Source organism: Lichenostomus cassidix, chromosome 2 (genome assembly GCF_008360975.1).
Source record: "Lichenostomus cassidix isolate B80296 chromosome 2, HeHo_3.0, whole genome shotgun sequence".
Classification (NCBI taxonomy): domain Eukaryota; kingdom Metazoa; phylum Chordata; class Aves; order Passeriformes; family Meliphagidae; genus Lichenostomus; species Lichenostomus cassidix.
Genome location: NC_139482.1, coordinates 96,989,761 through 97,005,887, shown reverse-complemented (window position 1 = coordinate 97,005,887; position 16,127 = coordinate 96,989,761). Strand labels below are relative to the sequence as shown.

At 37.0% G+C, this 16,127-nt stretch overlaps 2 long non-coding RNA genes across 2 annotated transcripts; one reads left to right on the top strand and one right to left on the bottom strand.

Moving 5' to 3' along the window:
* Positions 1-1,297: 1,297 nt before the first annotated feature.
* LOC146441817 (uncharacterized) lies at positions 1,298-7,338 on the bottom strand. The gene is made up of 4 exons (XR_014849530.1): positions 7,154-7,338; positions 6,942-7,046; positions 5,184-5,268; positions 1,298-2,540 (listed from the first exon to the last, which is right to left on the bottom strand). It is a non-coding gene; the product is annotated as an uncharacterized LOC146441817 (long non-coding RNA).
* A 1,018-nt stretch (positions 7,339-8,356) lies between these two features.
* LOC146441816 (uncharacterized) lies at positions 8,357-10,440 on the top strand. The gene is made up of 3 exons (XR_014849529.1): positions 8,357-8,430; positions 9,280-9,369; positions 10,241-10,440. It is a non-coding gene; the product is annotated as an uncharacterized LOC146441816 (long non-coding RNA).
* The last annotated feature ends 5,687 nt before the right edge of the window (positions 10,441-16,127 follow it).

Genomic DNA, 16,127 nt, shown 5'->3' with positions numbered 1-16,127 from the left:
CCCTTTTATATATACTCTTTACCCTTTCCAATTCCTGTACTTTTCACTCCCTATATCTTAGCTCACATGTTTATAACCCTTGTACTCTTGCCTTACTCAGAATTCTTTGGAGAAGACGAAACAATCTCCACAATCTCAAGAGCATGAGGCACCAACCTTGAAAGAGCCCCATCACTGGGACGTGTTTTTGTAAACTAAGTTGTAACCTTTTTTGGGGTAATTTGAATAAGGGGGCAATTACTTCATTTGTTAGGCTTCTTATTGGGAAATTTTAGATAGGTATGCTAATCTATGAAGTCCATAAATTGTATACGAGTGATATCGTCACTCTCTTGGTCATCGTGGTGCACCTGGGATCCTATTAAACCAAGGTAATACCCTTTTCCTATACTGTGTGTCTGAGTCTCAAATTTTTTTACCAGCATTTTAGGCATCACCTTCAATTAGACCAAGTCACTCAAAGCCCCATCCAGCCTGGTCTTGAAAACTTCCAGGGATGGGGTATCCACAATTTCCCTGGGCAATTCATTCCAGTGCCACATCATCCTCATAATAAATAATTTTTTCCTTATATCTAACCTAAACCTAGTCTCTGTCAACTTAAACCCATTCCTCCTTTTCCTGTCATTACATACCATTGTAAATAGTTTTGCCCCATCTTTTCTGTAAGTTCCCTTCTAGTACTGGAAGGATAACCAAGTGAAAGGAAAAGCAGATTGCCTCTAAAGCAAGGAACCTCAAACTTGAACTCAGAAGGGGTGGTAAAATAATTGTCACATTCCCTGTGTAATTTTCATCACAGTGGATATAACAGAGTGCTGCCAACACTAACCACAATGCCACCTGTGATTCAGGATACTGTGACACTCTTTTAGCAGACTCTTCTACAGAAAGGATCCCAAAGCGCATCCTTGAATCATCTCTACTTGATGCACTCTGAAATAATAAATTTCTCCCTTTTGGGAGTTGTTTGAAAGTTGTCTATCCACCAAGTGCAAATCAGCCACATATAATGAAAATGGTTGTTAAAATAATCTGTGTGGAACTGGATAACAGACCTAAATCAGAAGAAACTTGGGTTTTTTTTAAGATTAATAGTATATTACAAAATTGAAACAATATATTTCCTTTCCACCTATGATGAAGGGGGAAGTGGGGAGGTGTATGATTTACTCCATACTTCAAAAATTGCTTCTGTGAAAATACTTTCATACTGTACAGCATGAATTTGTGTTGTTATAATTTCTCAGCACAGGTAGAATAGGCACAGAGAAAAAATACATTAATGAATAACAGCTCCAATTCTAGAGTCAGATCCTTGGCTGTGTGTTTGGTGATGTTCAGACAGCAGCAACAGTTATATTTGGCTTTCTACATCTAAGTCCGTGATCAGTTTTAAGATTTGCTGAAAATCCCATCTATTATGTACAGCATTAAAGAACAGACATAAATTGAGATACTCTCTTGTCTTAAAGCTGTAAGATTTACATATATACAAGAAATATAAATTTTATTGGGTGCACTTCCTAAATCCTTTTCTGAAGAGAGGAATTCCTTCATGGATCAGACCTGAAGTACCACAACAGAACCTTTATTAAAAGCTTGCTTCATTAGAGTTCATAAATCATCAGTGGCTTCAATGGGTCTAACTAGTGCAGAAGTGTAACAGAGCTTTGCTAATTTAACTGAAGTATCTGACCTATATCTGTTCCAGAGCACTCTGCTCAAGAGACTACCCAATCAAATAAAACTGCTTTAAGATGTGCTGTGTGTTTTAGTCTAAAGAAATTGATGGGATCACTTGGAGCTGGAGTATCTGAAAGGCAATGAAACTATATTTTTCAAGTCCTTATCTCAAATGATAGGTTTATGATTTTACTATCCTGTAGATGCATCAGAGGCAGCAAAGCCCAGCCTGTCTGACTGAGCACATGAGCTCCTGAGCCAACTTTCCAATGACTGTGGGCACAGACAAAGCAGTGATGACAGAAAACCAATCTCCTAACAATCTTGTTGTAGCTGCAGAGCATTGTGCAAATATTTAGGGGGAAAAAAAAAGACAAAATCATATTAAGGATAATAAATATGCTTTCATTCCACTTCACAGTTGATAAATTATTAACAGCTTAACTTTTCCAGATGATATGCCTATGCAGGGAAGCTTCACTGATTTTCAAGACTCTGTAGACTCACTTCCTGGCAGCAGCCTCCACTTACCATCCCCTGGTACCTGAGAACCATAACTCAACAGGATAACTGTCATGGCAGAGGACTAAAGGACACTTTAAAATATGTCATTAATTAATGAGTCCATGTGTGGCACAGTAAAAGCACTCTGTACAATGACTGGTGGAAGAATTTATCTTTTTCTTGATGGATCTTTTGCTCAATGAAGTTACAAGGGAATTAAATATTCAGGCCAACCATACTCCTGCACAGAACCTAAAGACCACTCTCTATGCCAAATATTTAACTTATTAGGTCAGAGCAAATGGTTTACTTATGTGACTGGAATATTCTGCTAATCTCTTCAATATCAACTGAAACAGATAATATTTTTATTAGCCAGCAAAACGTTCACAAAGTAATAAATCTGCTGGAAGTTAGGTATAAAATATCTCTACTTGACTTTTCTTTGGATATAAAATTCTTCATTTAGATTATCAAAAATTACCATGGTTGATGAATGTGATGATATGATTTTACATGCAATATTTCAAAAGCTATTTGGCCTTTGGAAGAAATTGATTCCACATTCAAAATCAAGCTGCTAGGTCAGATTATGCTGCGTGCCTACAAGGTGCTAAATACTCTATAGTCAAGTCTCTTAACTGATCTTCAGCAGCCCACCTTTTAAATAAGACAATACACTAGATAGAGTAATAAAAAATATTGATAGATAGCAGCTTTGGAGAAAAAGGCTAACTGTTTGCAATTTATTCTTTGCAGCCACTTGACAATATAGCTACCCAGAATCAAATTTAGCATCACCCTATGTGTGAAAAAAAATAATATACCTCATGACAGATAAATGAAATGGGCATGATTTCTAGTCAAGAAGGGGAATACTCCTCATGAAAATGTGTTTGCCAATGGACTCAGAGCAAGCAGCATGTCATGTCTATAATACTAAGGGAACTAACATTACAAAAACATGGAATTAAGATGTAAAATTTTGAGAGGTGGGAAGGCAACTACAGGCAGTGCAGCCTTAATCAAAAAGGATTATATGTATCACAGAGAGACTTTCTTTTAAATATGTTTAACTTCTGTAAGCAGTGTTTTACCTCTTTCTTGTCCTATCCCTTCTGCCTGTAAAGACAAGACAGTCTCAGGTTCTATCAGTGCATTTATTCATACACTTTACTGGTTTATGGAAATCTAAACATGGAGATCTTAGAAAGAGAAATGTGGCAAAGTAAATTTGTTGCTTTAAATTGCATGGAAATCATCAAACACTAAATATTTCTCACAAATATCATTAATAAATTACTCTTTTTCATCACCTTTTTCATAATCTATAACTTACAAAACACTATTGGTTAATTATATTATCTGAAAAGAGTGATAGAAAGTAGAAAATCCTTAACCAAGAAAAAAAGAAGCAAAAAAATTGAATTATGGAAGTAGTTTGTGGTTTGACCAGCACCAGATCTTAAATGTTCTTTTTTCTATGGAGATGAAAAAGAAAAAATGAGTCTAAGCTTTACCAGTTGCAGTTCCTATTTGAATAAAGAAAGCCTTAAAACCCAAATATATATATTTTTTATTTCTTTTCTGAAATTACTCTTGTAAATTGCTCTTGTAATATTATACCTCTTAAGAAAAGCAATTCCATGTGTTTTGAAGACGTTATTTCTCTAAATCAAAACGTAATCTTTGATCAAAACCTAAAACTTCATTAAAAGTGTACTACTGGAATGTGAGGACATCTTTCTGTTAAATTGTTGTTACCAGAAAAGAAAACCCAAAACAACTTGGGTTCAGCCTTGATTTTACGACAATTGGATAACTCATTATAAAGAAGGCAGCAAATCAGTAGAAAGACTAATATTCCCTGCCACTGAGACTTCCCCTCATTAAAGTCATGATAATTATTTTTTACTAAAATGCATTTGCATAGGTGAAATGAACCCATCAGTTTTCAACGAACAGCTAAATGTAGACTTAAATTACTAGTGAACATAAAATACCAAAAATATGAAAATCCATTCAGAGTAGTTAAAACATATTTTTTCTAATACAAACACATACCAAAAAAACCCAGATATGAATCAGATTATGAAAATTACTATAATTACCTTTTATGGCTATGATTAGAACATGAATACAATATAAAATTTTAAGCAGATGCTGAAACACTTGTTGGTCTAAAGGATAACAACTGAAATTGTAAACACAGATGTATGGTTGACTTGTGTTTCCTTGTATCCTTTTAGGCTATGGAGCATAACAACATTTGTTAAAAAAGAGACACTGCATCAAAATATAGTCCTTTTTATCTATCCATGCTGGAACCTACATAATTTCAGCATAAAAAAAATTTGAAAGAGATTTTGGTACAATATCAATCAAAATAGTTGGAGAAAATAGCTTGTAAATATTTTAATAATTAACGAAATGTAACAGTACACTGCAGAACTTAGCTGATTATTTTCTCCTTTTCTCTTCCTATAACACATTATAATTGATGCTTTGGGGGTTTATTAAAAATGTAATGTTCATTATGAGTTACCAGGAAACATTCTGCAGTCTTCATTATGCAATAAAGATATTCTGTAGATTTTTTGAAAATACATGTAAACAGCAATTTTTCTGGCCATTGAAAGGAGCTGAGCTGTCCCTTTTCCCTTCTACATTTTTAAATAGACAAACTTCCATGCAAGTGTTAGAAATCTCATATCCAATTATGCTAGGACTCTCTTTCACAGAAATATTTCTGCTGTCTACTCTTTACATCCTTCATTTGATGTAATTGCTTATCCAGTCATGAAGCCAAACTATTTTTTTTTAGTGGTCAAAGGTGTGAAATAGGCTGTAGTCTGATTAATTAAGTGAAACATACTAATGCCATACTGTGGAAAGATGGCCAGGAGTAAAATTAGAGGAAACTGAGAAGCTGTATTCACATCCTAACAGACGTTGTAGCAGAAAGTATGGAGTAAAATGCAGCTCACACTCACTGGATGGAATGTGGCTGGCATGCTCAAAACCTGTTCCACAATGATTCCCACTACACACAATCTGCAACCTGCATTTAAGCTCCACCTATACATAAAGAAATAGTATAAGAGTAATTTGAGGATGGGGAAAAGGTAGGGAAACTCCTTTGTAACTGCTGGGATCACTCAATGAGCTGAACCTGTCTTCTCCCCCATAGGGATGCCTATTGGGTAAGAGCCACACTGGGTGTGCACTGAATCCTTTTATTAGGGATTTGAGCTTGTCTTTGTATCGTTTTGAATACAATTTTGCAGTCAGATATTATCATTTTCCAACCTTAACCTGTCACACTTTTATACTAATGAAGAGTTTTATTCCTTTAGCTGTTGGTGAGAGTCCTTCATGGGTGCTGGCAGTCACTGGCAATGGGTAACATACTGGAATAAAGTGGAAGACCCATTGAGGGGTCATAAGGTGGAAAGATCTGCTGAGGCCTTAGCCTGTTGGTGTGTGTTCCTGACTAAGTCAGTCAAACTGCCCTCTGATCCAGGACTGGTCATTCAAGGGTCCCCATAACAGGACACTGACAAGGGTTTGAGCATTTTTGGGGCACTGAAGGACAAATCAAACACTAAGGGCCAAGAAAATCTCTGCTTTTCACAAAACACATATATTTTCATTTTGGTTTAAACCACAAGAAGAATAAAAAGTGTGTAAAATAGTTTTCATTTTGCCTGTGAAAGACCCAAGCCAATCCAGCCTGATGTTTAGACTTTTATTTCTTAGTTAACCTAGTATTAAATATAACTTAGTTTAATTTAGTATTAAATATTGTTTTGTATGGCCAATAGGGAAAAAGAAGCTGGAAAGAAAAAGCCAGAAAACAGAGAATTTGTGTGTCAACAAATATTTGGTATGCCTGCCCTAGAATAAATCCTGTATGCAGAAAATTAATAGCCTAAATGAGATGTTGCAATTTTAAAGTGAGGGAAGCCAACTGAACAAAGAATCAAATTAGCACCTAGAGACCACCTCATGTTTTCTAATGAATTTAAATCTTCACAGATCACAGTCAGGAAATGGAAGGTCTGGAGATAAGTTTAGAGTATGCTCATGACAATTATCTCTTTTCTTTGGTTGCTTTAATTCTAGTGGTAAAATAAACATTACTTGTGTCTGTTCAGTCAGTTGTATCCATAACTGATTGCCAGCTTCTTGAGGGAAGTACCGTAGGTATTTGGTTTATTCAATAGCTGCTAAAAAGCTCTGATTACAGAGAGAGCTGACACAATAATAAGGGAAGAACTGGAAAACACAAATTCAACTCACTGACAGGCAAATGAAAAGGAGTGATCTGAAAGAAAGCAGTAATAACCCAGAAAGACTAGCGCCTTCTTCCTGGTCAGGTATGAACCTCTGCTTCTGTGGTACTGGGCCTGCTGGAGTTGAAGACAATCCAAACTTTTCTACATTTTACTGGGTTTCTTTGATTAAATTACAGAGTAATTACACATATTCTGAGATATATTTTAGATAATGGAATAGCTTTTGCTCAATAAGTATTTGGATCAGAGTTTTGTTGACTAACTAGCTCTTCACTTTCTGCTATCGACGGCAGAACTCATATGAGGCTCAGTGACTGTAGGCTGCAGACTGCAGGGAATATCAATGGACTTGCAGTAGATGTAGTGGTGGATGAGCAACGTTAAAATATTCATCCAAACAAAACCCACTATTCCATCACAAACAAAGGAAGTAAAGCAGGAAACAAAACCCACATGCTTCATAATGCTCCACAGTTGACCCATTGCAATTTTACTGTCCATTTGCCTGATGCCATCAAATGCAGAACACAAGTAAAGTTTGGCAGAATTTCAAGTGGCCTGGATTTTAAATTTGTAAAGGCTCTGTAAATTTCTCTGAATACACTACAAGGAATGATTACACATAACTCAAAATCATAATTGAAGGGATAATAGAATCTTCTCACCTACAGGATATTCTTCAGCTGTGCACAGGCTGCATGCATGTCCCAGTATAGTGAATTATTTTAATTGCTTTTGACAAATTAAGATGCACTCTTTCATTGAGTCAGTTAGCTACAGCAGATTGGCTGAAAATGACAGATGACATAATAATGATAGCTAAGAAATTAGGCATACGAGAAAGGTTCTTTTAAACATGCCCTGTAACTACTTTGTGTCACAGCAGCCTTTCTTGTCAATGTGAGCTTTATTAATCAACACAGACACAGAGAAACATCCTTAATAAATGAAAAGTGTGGAAGCTACCTGTTCCTCCAGAGCTCTTTAGGACTGTTAAAAGGTAAAGGAAGACTCAAATCTATATTTTCCATTTTAAATGAGAGCAGATGTACTGTATTTCAACACTCTAAGCATGGTTAGGAGTCATCTTACTGAAATCTCAACAGTCTGTTTGCTTACTGCTTCTTCCTTGATCTACCTAAAAGTTGTCTGGAAATGGTAACTGAAATCTAGAAGCATTCTGAAATCCCTGCATGTCAAAGCATTCTCTGTTCTTGTTATGAGTTGACAAGAGGAATTTCAGATGCATTGATCCATGGGGCTCTTTCAGACAAGATAGAGTAAGATCATAAAAGGAGAGGAAAGGACATGAATCCTGTGCAAGCTGTTTAGCATTACAAGGCAGAACAGAAAGAATAGGACTATATTTGACCTTCCACTGCTCTTTGTCTTCTCATCTCTGGTGATTGACGCAGTGGGTGGTGGGGGGGTGGAACAGGCCTCTGTGTTTATGGAAATTGTCTCTAAGGCTGTTGAGAGATCACTCCAGGCAGCACTGCTCTGGTGCTGTACAGAAAGACCCTTCTCACACCCGAGCTGGTGTAAGGCACAGATTCTCACTCACCCAGAGAGCTGGATAGCTCATGTGTTACCAGAGACAAAGAATCCAGAGGCTCAATCAGCTGGACATTCCAGAGGTCTTTATTCTGAAGGGTTCCAGGGTGGAAGAGGAAGATGGAGCCCAGGTATCCCTAGATATAAGGGTCATCTGAGGGTCAGGGGAGAGAAGGCGGGGGATACACCACAACCAATGGGGAGAAGGATGGGATGGAGTCAGGGGTTAGGTTACAGCCAGGAGGATTCACATTGTCTGGGGAGGGACCATCTTATTCTCAAGAGGGTGTACTCAGACTTTAGGATTTCTCCCACCAGCGAAATCCTGCTGTACTGGGACCACTCGGCTCCCCAGCAGTTCCCGAGGTGGTCTCATCCACCACTACAGGTGATATATACTTAAATATTTTTTATATACATAATATATTGTCGTGGTTTAACCCCAGACAGGAGCAAGGGCCCACACAGCCACTAGCTCATTCCCCCACCACTGGGATGAGGGAGAGAAGAATAAAAGCTGGAAAATGCATAGGGCATAAGTTGAGATAACGACCGTTTAATAGGGAAAAAATGTCCATGCACGGAAGCAAAGCAAAACAAGGGATTAATTCACTGCTTCCCATAGTCAGGCAGATGTCCAGCCACCTCCAGGAGAGCAGGACTGCATCATGTTCAACAGCTATTTGAGAAGACAAATGTCATCAGTCCAAACATCCCTCCCTTCCTCCTTCTTCCCTCACTTTATATCCTGAGCATGATGTCTTGTGGGATGAAATATCCCTGTCATCAGTTTGGGTCACCTGTCCCAGCTGTGTCTCTCCCAACCTGCTTGCACCCCCAGCTCTTCACCAGCCTGAACACACAAAAAGCAGAAAAGGCCTTGGCTCTGTTTAAGCCCTGCTCAGCAATAACAAAAACATCTCTATATTATCAACCCTGTATTCAGCACAAATCTCAGCACTGGACACTACGAAGAAAGCCAACTCCACCCCAGCCAAAACCACCACATACATATACACATACCTATTTTCCTTCTAGCATCAGGAAGTTATTTATTGACGTAAGACTTTTAAGAAGCTCAAGTGAATTCGATTTTTGAACAGAATGTTGAATGAATCAAACATTCTATAATTGCATATGTAAGAAAATCTGAGTTGAATCATATAGACAAAATAATTTCTATGGTAAATATGTGAAAGCTAATGCTGAGACAATTATCTCACTTTTTGTTGATAAGAAACTTAACCACCAGAAGAGCACACCAACAGCTGTGAATTTCCCTTCTGGTGAGTTTGGAGAGAAAACTGTGTGAGAAAGAGGTAAAATGGTAAATGCTGCATCTTGCCTGTCTGCAACAAAACCAGAATGCAGGGCATAATCTTTCAGCAGGTCAAATTACAAGCAGATCTGATTGGTTATGGAATAAACAGATGAGTCTCGTAAAATCTTTCTAGGGCAGTGAGGTAGGTGACACAACACTCATGGACTGCTTAACCACAGAAAACCTCTTCATGTTAAAACATTAAATCACTTGAGGTGTGTTTCATGGGAAGACTGAGAATTATCCTGCTGCTCACTGACTCGGAATGTTGATGGATTCCTGGGAACTGATTTCCAGTGCAGGTGTGCTACCAGCCTGCTGAAAAGTTGCTCTGAATTTTAGTCACTGCACAGCTGTGGAAGGGTGAATGTACTGGGCTATATGTGTAATATTTATCACATAACAAACTGACGTGCTGAGTCACAGAAGCCTTTTATAGATGACATTTATCAGGCACTGCTGCCCTAACTGCCTTTGCCCTGTTATTCCTTTCCACAGTCTGTTCAATTATGGAATACCGCATTAGAAGGGAACTTCAGGATCACCTGGTCTAATCTTTCATGGTAAAAACCTAGTCTAGACAAGCTGGCCCAGCACCTTGCTCAGTTTAAGTTGCTTAAGTGCTTTTATAAATTTCAGTGACTAAATCTTGTGCAAAAATGGTTACAAAGAATCAAATTATTGTGGAATGTAGTGAACTGTGGTGTAAAAATGTGGATGTTTAAATTCAGGTTTGAATAACTTGAAAAAAATTATCCATGCCTTGGAAATAATCCAGCAATCTTTATCATAGTCTAAAACATCAGAGGGATGGTTTTTGTTAGTACCTTTACTCAAAACCACATTTTCACTTTGTATTTCTGTCTCATATTTCAAGCAAAGCAAGAGTCTCAGAGCCCAATTGGTCTCAACGGCCAAATGGGACAAAAGGACATGGACCATGACTTTCCCTGTACAGGGAGAAGAGCAAACAGCCAGCAACAATGCATTCAAGTTAGAAATAAATTTAGAATCTTTCTACCTGGCCAAGTGCTCCCAGAGCAATGAGGAGATCAAGGGCATCATGTTTTTTCAGGAATCCAGCTGTGAGAGAAGTAGAAATTTTCCTGCTCTGGCTGCTAACAAAAATTAAAATAAAAAAAAAAATTTGTGTCAATCCTTTTATTTGATCCTGCTTTTATTAATAATTTTCTTCTGTGGAGACCAAAAAAAAAACCCACTAAAATTGTGCTGATTAGAATTTTGTTTTCCTATTCTGGATCATTTTATTAAATCTTTATTAAAGACTAATGAATGACTGTTTAGAATTCTGTAGAAACCAGATTGCAGTTCTGGTGTGCTACACATTTTAGTAATATTAGTGGTAAAAAAATAACAACACAATTGTTTTTATAAACAAAAAGAAAACAGGTGCTTCAGTAAAGACAGATGTTTCTCAGTGAGGAGTGACTTGCACAAAATCACTCAATCAGTTTGCTGTTGCATCTAATCATAAGCACAGGAATCATATAGGAAAACCACCAGGAGCAGAAGGCACCTGCCTGAATTTCCAGCCAATGTATTATGCTAGTCTTTCTCTCAGCATCAAAGTTTCTTATAATGAGCCAGATAGTATTTCTCAACTAAAATTTTATCTTTTTTCTTTTAAGTCAGCAGCAAAGTTTTCATTCACTTAAGCAATGCAAATATAAGGCTTGATTGTCCTAATTAAATTAGTTATAAGCACCACAGTAGCACAATTTGACCTTCACATGTAGAGTGAATGTATATGGACTTTCCACAGATAAATTAGTTGGAAAAATGATTAAGAGGAAAAATAGAATTAGCATACTTACATCACCCCTGCATTGTGCTAATACTTAATACTACAGCAGCAGTAGAAAGCTTACCTATTGTACTTACATCACCCCTGCATTATGCTAATACTTTTTGCTACAGCAACATCAATCTGACGAGGCATTAACATGCTCTATCTGTGAAGTGATGTACAGTAGCACTGATGATATGTTAGTTTAAATCATTGTCAAAATGATACTGCTGTAATGCTGCTATGTTCATGATTTGATATAATGTATTGCTGGAGAAACACCATGCTGATTACATGCCAGTGTAATAGATCATTATTTTCCTGTCACAGTAGCATAATCCATGGAAAAGAAAGGAAGACAACCTGACTGAAAAAATTGCTTAGAGAAGAACTGCTCTAAGTATTCATTAAAATGTTGTCTTTTTATTTAACCACAGAGCATTTAAGGGAAACAAAACCACCATTTTGCCATAATCAAGGATAGAGGTGTATGACTATAGGTTTCCTAAATTCTTTTATCAAATAGAACAATAAGAAATTAGAGGAATGGTGCTGATTTACATTTTTATTAGTCTACAAACAGACCAGAAGGAGAATTAAAATCCCATGAGCTGGATTAGTAGAAACTGAGGCAATGAAAGGGTGACCCCTGAAGACACCTAAAACACTGGCTCTTTGGACAATACAAGGCACAATTCTTTGGTGAGCAGCTGTTTAGCCAAGGGCTGTCAAGAGACATTTCTCTTTGCCCCTTAACCCAGAAAAACTCAAACCATTTCTCTCTCCCTGAGTTCTCAATGGAGCAAAACAGCAATATGTTGAGATTCTTCAGATGCATACGTAAGCATGTGGGAGGAGGATTAACAAAGGTCCCTGACTCTATTTGGAGTGAAAGGTTTGGAGATACTTTGAATTCCTCCAGGGGATGCTGACCCAAGAAAACCCTAAAGCTTTGGTATTTCCCTTTCCTGCTGGGAGTCCAAGGGCTTCATATTCTCTGATAAGGAAAGTCTAGAGACCTGAATGACCTTTCTTGAGATGATATCCACACAAGTTTCCAATTCAGGAAAGAAAACTCCCTGGAGCTTTAAACTTTGGGCGTTCTGAAATTCCTGGCTTCCCACGTCTATATTTTTATAAGCAATTATCTGTCATGAATCACTTTTGTAATCCCTTTTTGCAATACTTTTACCATCACTGCCTGTCAAAAAAAGGTTAAGAATAAAAAAATCCTCTTTTTAGATGTCCCTTCCCCAGATGAGCTCCCTGTGCATGTTCAATGTGCAAAAATCATTAAAAAGTGTATGACTTACTGCTGACACAGTCATCTCTAGTGGAGTCTTCCTTAAAATTCAGTATGCTTGCTTCTGTCTTGTTGTAAGAGTCAGTAGCAAAATAATAATAAGAAAATGAAAGGGAGGTATGATTGCATTTGCTGGTACAGCTCATCAGAAACCAGCCACAACCTCAGGAGCTGCTCAGGCTCTGGGAGGCCACAAGGTTGGACTTCACATCAAACTCCATGATTCAAAGCAACTGAGTTATATTCCCCATTTTTTTATGCTTCTTTAAAAAAAAAATCCAAATATGAGTCACTCTGTAGAACAAAGTATTTGAAAGAGAAGAGAAGCTTTTTCCTCATTCCAAGCCTATTCCTATGTTTGGGTTTCTGCTCCCTGCAACAGTTTTCAGTAGTCTTATGCCTTTAATGAAGCCTTTCTTTTACAGCAATATGTTACTGTAGAGAATTTAGTTTTAAAATATCATGAGAGTCTAAAGCTTACGTTCCTACTGCTAAGGTCACTGCTGTGGTGACCTGTGACCCCAGTTAAAGCTATTTTAGACTGCCTCGCTCCCTTGTAGCCAGAATGGATGTTAAGAGAGAAGAGCATTGTTTGTGATACCTTTTAAACTTCTTTCTTAAATACCTGTTTTTCAATCAGACCAAGAAGTATCTTTCTCTTCCATGGGGAAGTTATGTGGTTGTCTCTTAGTGTAATTGTGGAACTTATAGGAAGTGACACTAGAGATTCAGGATGTGGGGATATTTCTATCTAGCAAGTAATCATCAATCTCCTTCTGCTGTGCTGCTGGAAGTGGCATATTCTGTATGAGATGGGAAATTAATGTCTTCATCATTTTGATATTGAACATTTTCAGGAACTTTCACAAAATTAACAATGTTAGAACCTCGTTACTGACCAGATTTGGGGTAGATAATTATACCTTTCTAACACATTTAATTCTTATGTCTCATCTGTATACTTTTCTTGCTGATCTGCTTAGTGCTCCTGTATTGTGTTACAGGTTATTGTGTTCCCTGCAGAACTGATCACCTGACAACAGCAACAAATTGATAATTAATGTAATTCCATAAAGGTTTTACTTAAATTCTGTCTACTTCTGAGACTTGCCTAAGATTATCTGAAACACAGATTTCAGCCTAAAGACAATTTTAAAGCCAAGAATATTTTACTTCAAACACTCTTGGCTCTTATATTTCTACAGGACAACTCTAATACATTTCCCTGTACATCTAATAGAACATTAAGACCAATCAAATCACGCCTTAGAAAACATGTAAATAATTAGCACAAGTGATAGTAAATTTGCCACATGCTGGGTTCTTCAGGAATGGCTATGAAAAGCTGTCTGACAAGTATATGATTGTATAAATTTGTACATATTCCTGACATATGACTTCTGCTGTGTGAGGAAAAAGAATAAGGAAGAAGCAGGGGGTTTATACTCTTAGTACCTCCTGCCTAATATGCTGTTGCTGTCACATATTTGATTGCTTGAGTTAGTGGTACACACATCAGTGGGGATCCCAACCCAAAGTCATGGGTTTATCTGATCTCTCTGCAATTCTTGCTGCTCACACAGGACTAGAATAAAGCCTCACAAAAAACAGTGTGCTGTGGATTAGCTATAAATATAGCACTGTTGTTACTTGTGTATAACTTTTTTTATAACAAAACTGAGCAGACAGCTTGGCAGTCTGGCAATAGTGCACCAGGTTGTTACACAGAAATCCATGTGTCATGTGTTCCTTACTAAAACAAAGCTAGTCATTTCTTCTAAAGCTGAACGAGGAATTTATTAGTGGAAAATAATTACTTTAAAACTTCTCTCCCTGAAGACAGTCCCTGTCTCTCATACATTCATTGTGGAGTTTTTCCCCAGAGCAATCAATACCTTGGTCTGCTTTCCCACTGCAAAATAGTAGATGTATCTTCACATTTTGAAACTGAGTGTAGCACTGAGCTTCTGTGTGCATGGTCTGTAGAAGTTCCATTTACAACAAGAAAGCAAACAAGAAAATCATGACAGTTATGACCAACCACAAATCTTTCAGATAGATGAGACCTGAGCAAAAACCATGCTCAATAAAAAAATATTTAAAAAAAAAAGTGAGATGTCTTGCATTATATAGGAAGAACTGGTCAAGGTTTCTCTAGCCATATATTCACTCTTTACCAACTGCTGATAATGATTGTCTAAGGAAGAATTTAAGACCAGGACAAGTATGTAGTGATACTTTGGAACAATGTTCTCCATAATTTGTGAGTCTCTGCGTTAGTTTTACATTTTTGTAATTCAAGCTTGAAAAGGTTTCAATGAAATCTTCCTAGCCTTAAAGGGACAAGTATTTCCAATGAATACTTGTCAGGAAAAAAAAAAAATTAAAAAGAAAAATGCCCCCCAAACCTCCCCATCTGCCCCCCCTTCCCCCCAAAACCCCAGCCAGCTGACCAAACCAACCAACGCCCAAGAGCCAAACACCCAAGATTCAGTAATGGAAAACAAAGATGTCAGGGTCAGAGTAAACCTTAATATTGCCATTTTTTATAAAATAGGAAAGGAGTGGGGGCAGGGATATTCTACATCCAGATGCTTCTGAATCCTCCATAGATTCCATTTTTAGGAAAGAGTGCTTGCTACCTACAGCACCATTTTCCACAGTAGGGGAAACAGCTGTGATCTTTTGCTGCTTCCCTAATCCAACAGGCAGAAATAAGGAGTTGCAACATCTGAATGAACTGAAACAGCACACCATAAGAAAACCAACAAGTAGTCCTGATTTAGTTTTGTAAATAAAAAGACACCTTTTTCAGTTCTTATGTACTTAATGATACTTATTTCACTCTTCAGATATTTTCTCCATGAATGGAATATGACTCAAACTTTGAACTCTTTGTGAAAGAAGCAGTATTTTTAAATTGCCGGTGGATGTGACCCATCTTTTTTTCTGAAGCTGGATTTCTGAAGTAGGAATCTCCAGGAAGCATGTTATTCAAAGCAGTATTCTACTGTTATGAAAGGAAAGAGCCAAACTTAAATGATTTCTCAAAAAAAACAAAAAAATTATAGCCACAACAAGCAGACATCTAATATGTTTAGTTATATGTAAAGACATTTTTGCCAAGTTTCATTTTTGCTAAGTATCCTTGCAGCACACAACTATACAAGTTATTTTGCAAAAATTTGACACATTTCTGATCATTTAAAAATCCTAATTAATCAAGGAAAATGGTTTTTTGGGTCAAATTGAATGTAATTTAGAAAAGATTTTTTAATATATATTTCCTGTTTCAGTTTTTTAAAAATACTTATTTTATTGCATTCCAATCAGCATATGCAAATGTTTTCTTTACTTAAAGTAAGCACTATATCTATTTTCTTTTTTTTTAGATGGTTGCTGTTTTAAATCTGCCCTTCCATACAGAGCACCAAGGGCATTTCAAGTTTATCGAATAAACAGGCATTAAAATTCTGATTTCAATACATCATTTTCACCCTTGGGAGGGAAAACATTACTTAAATTAAATGATGTTGACTGTCAATACCATGCCACAGACCTTACATTTGTGTCAATGAATAATAATGTTTGGTGCAGGGTGGATAATCTTCAGCGTTGTTTCTAGTTACTGCAATTATTACCTAAAAAAAATAA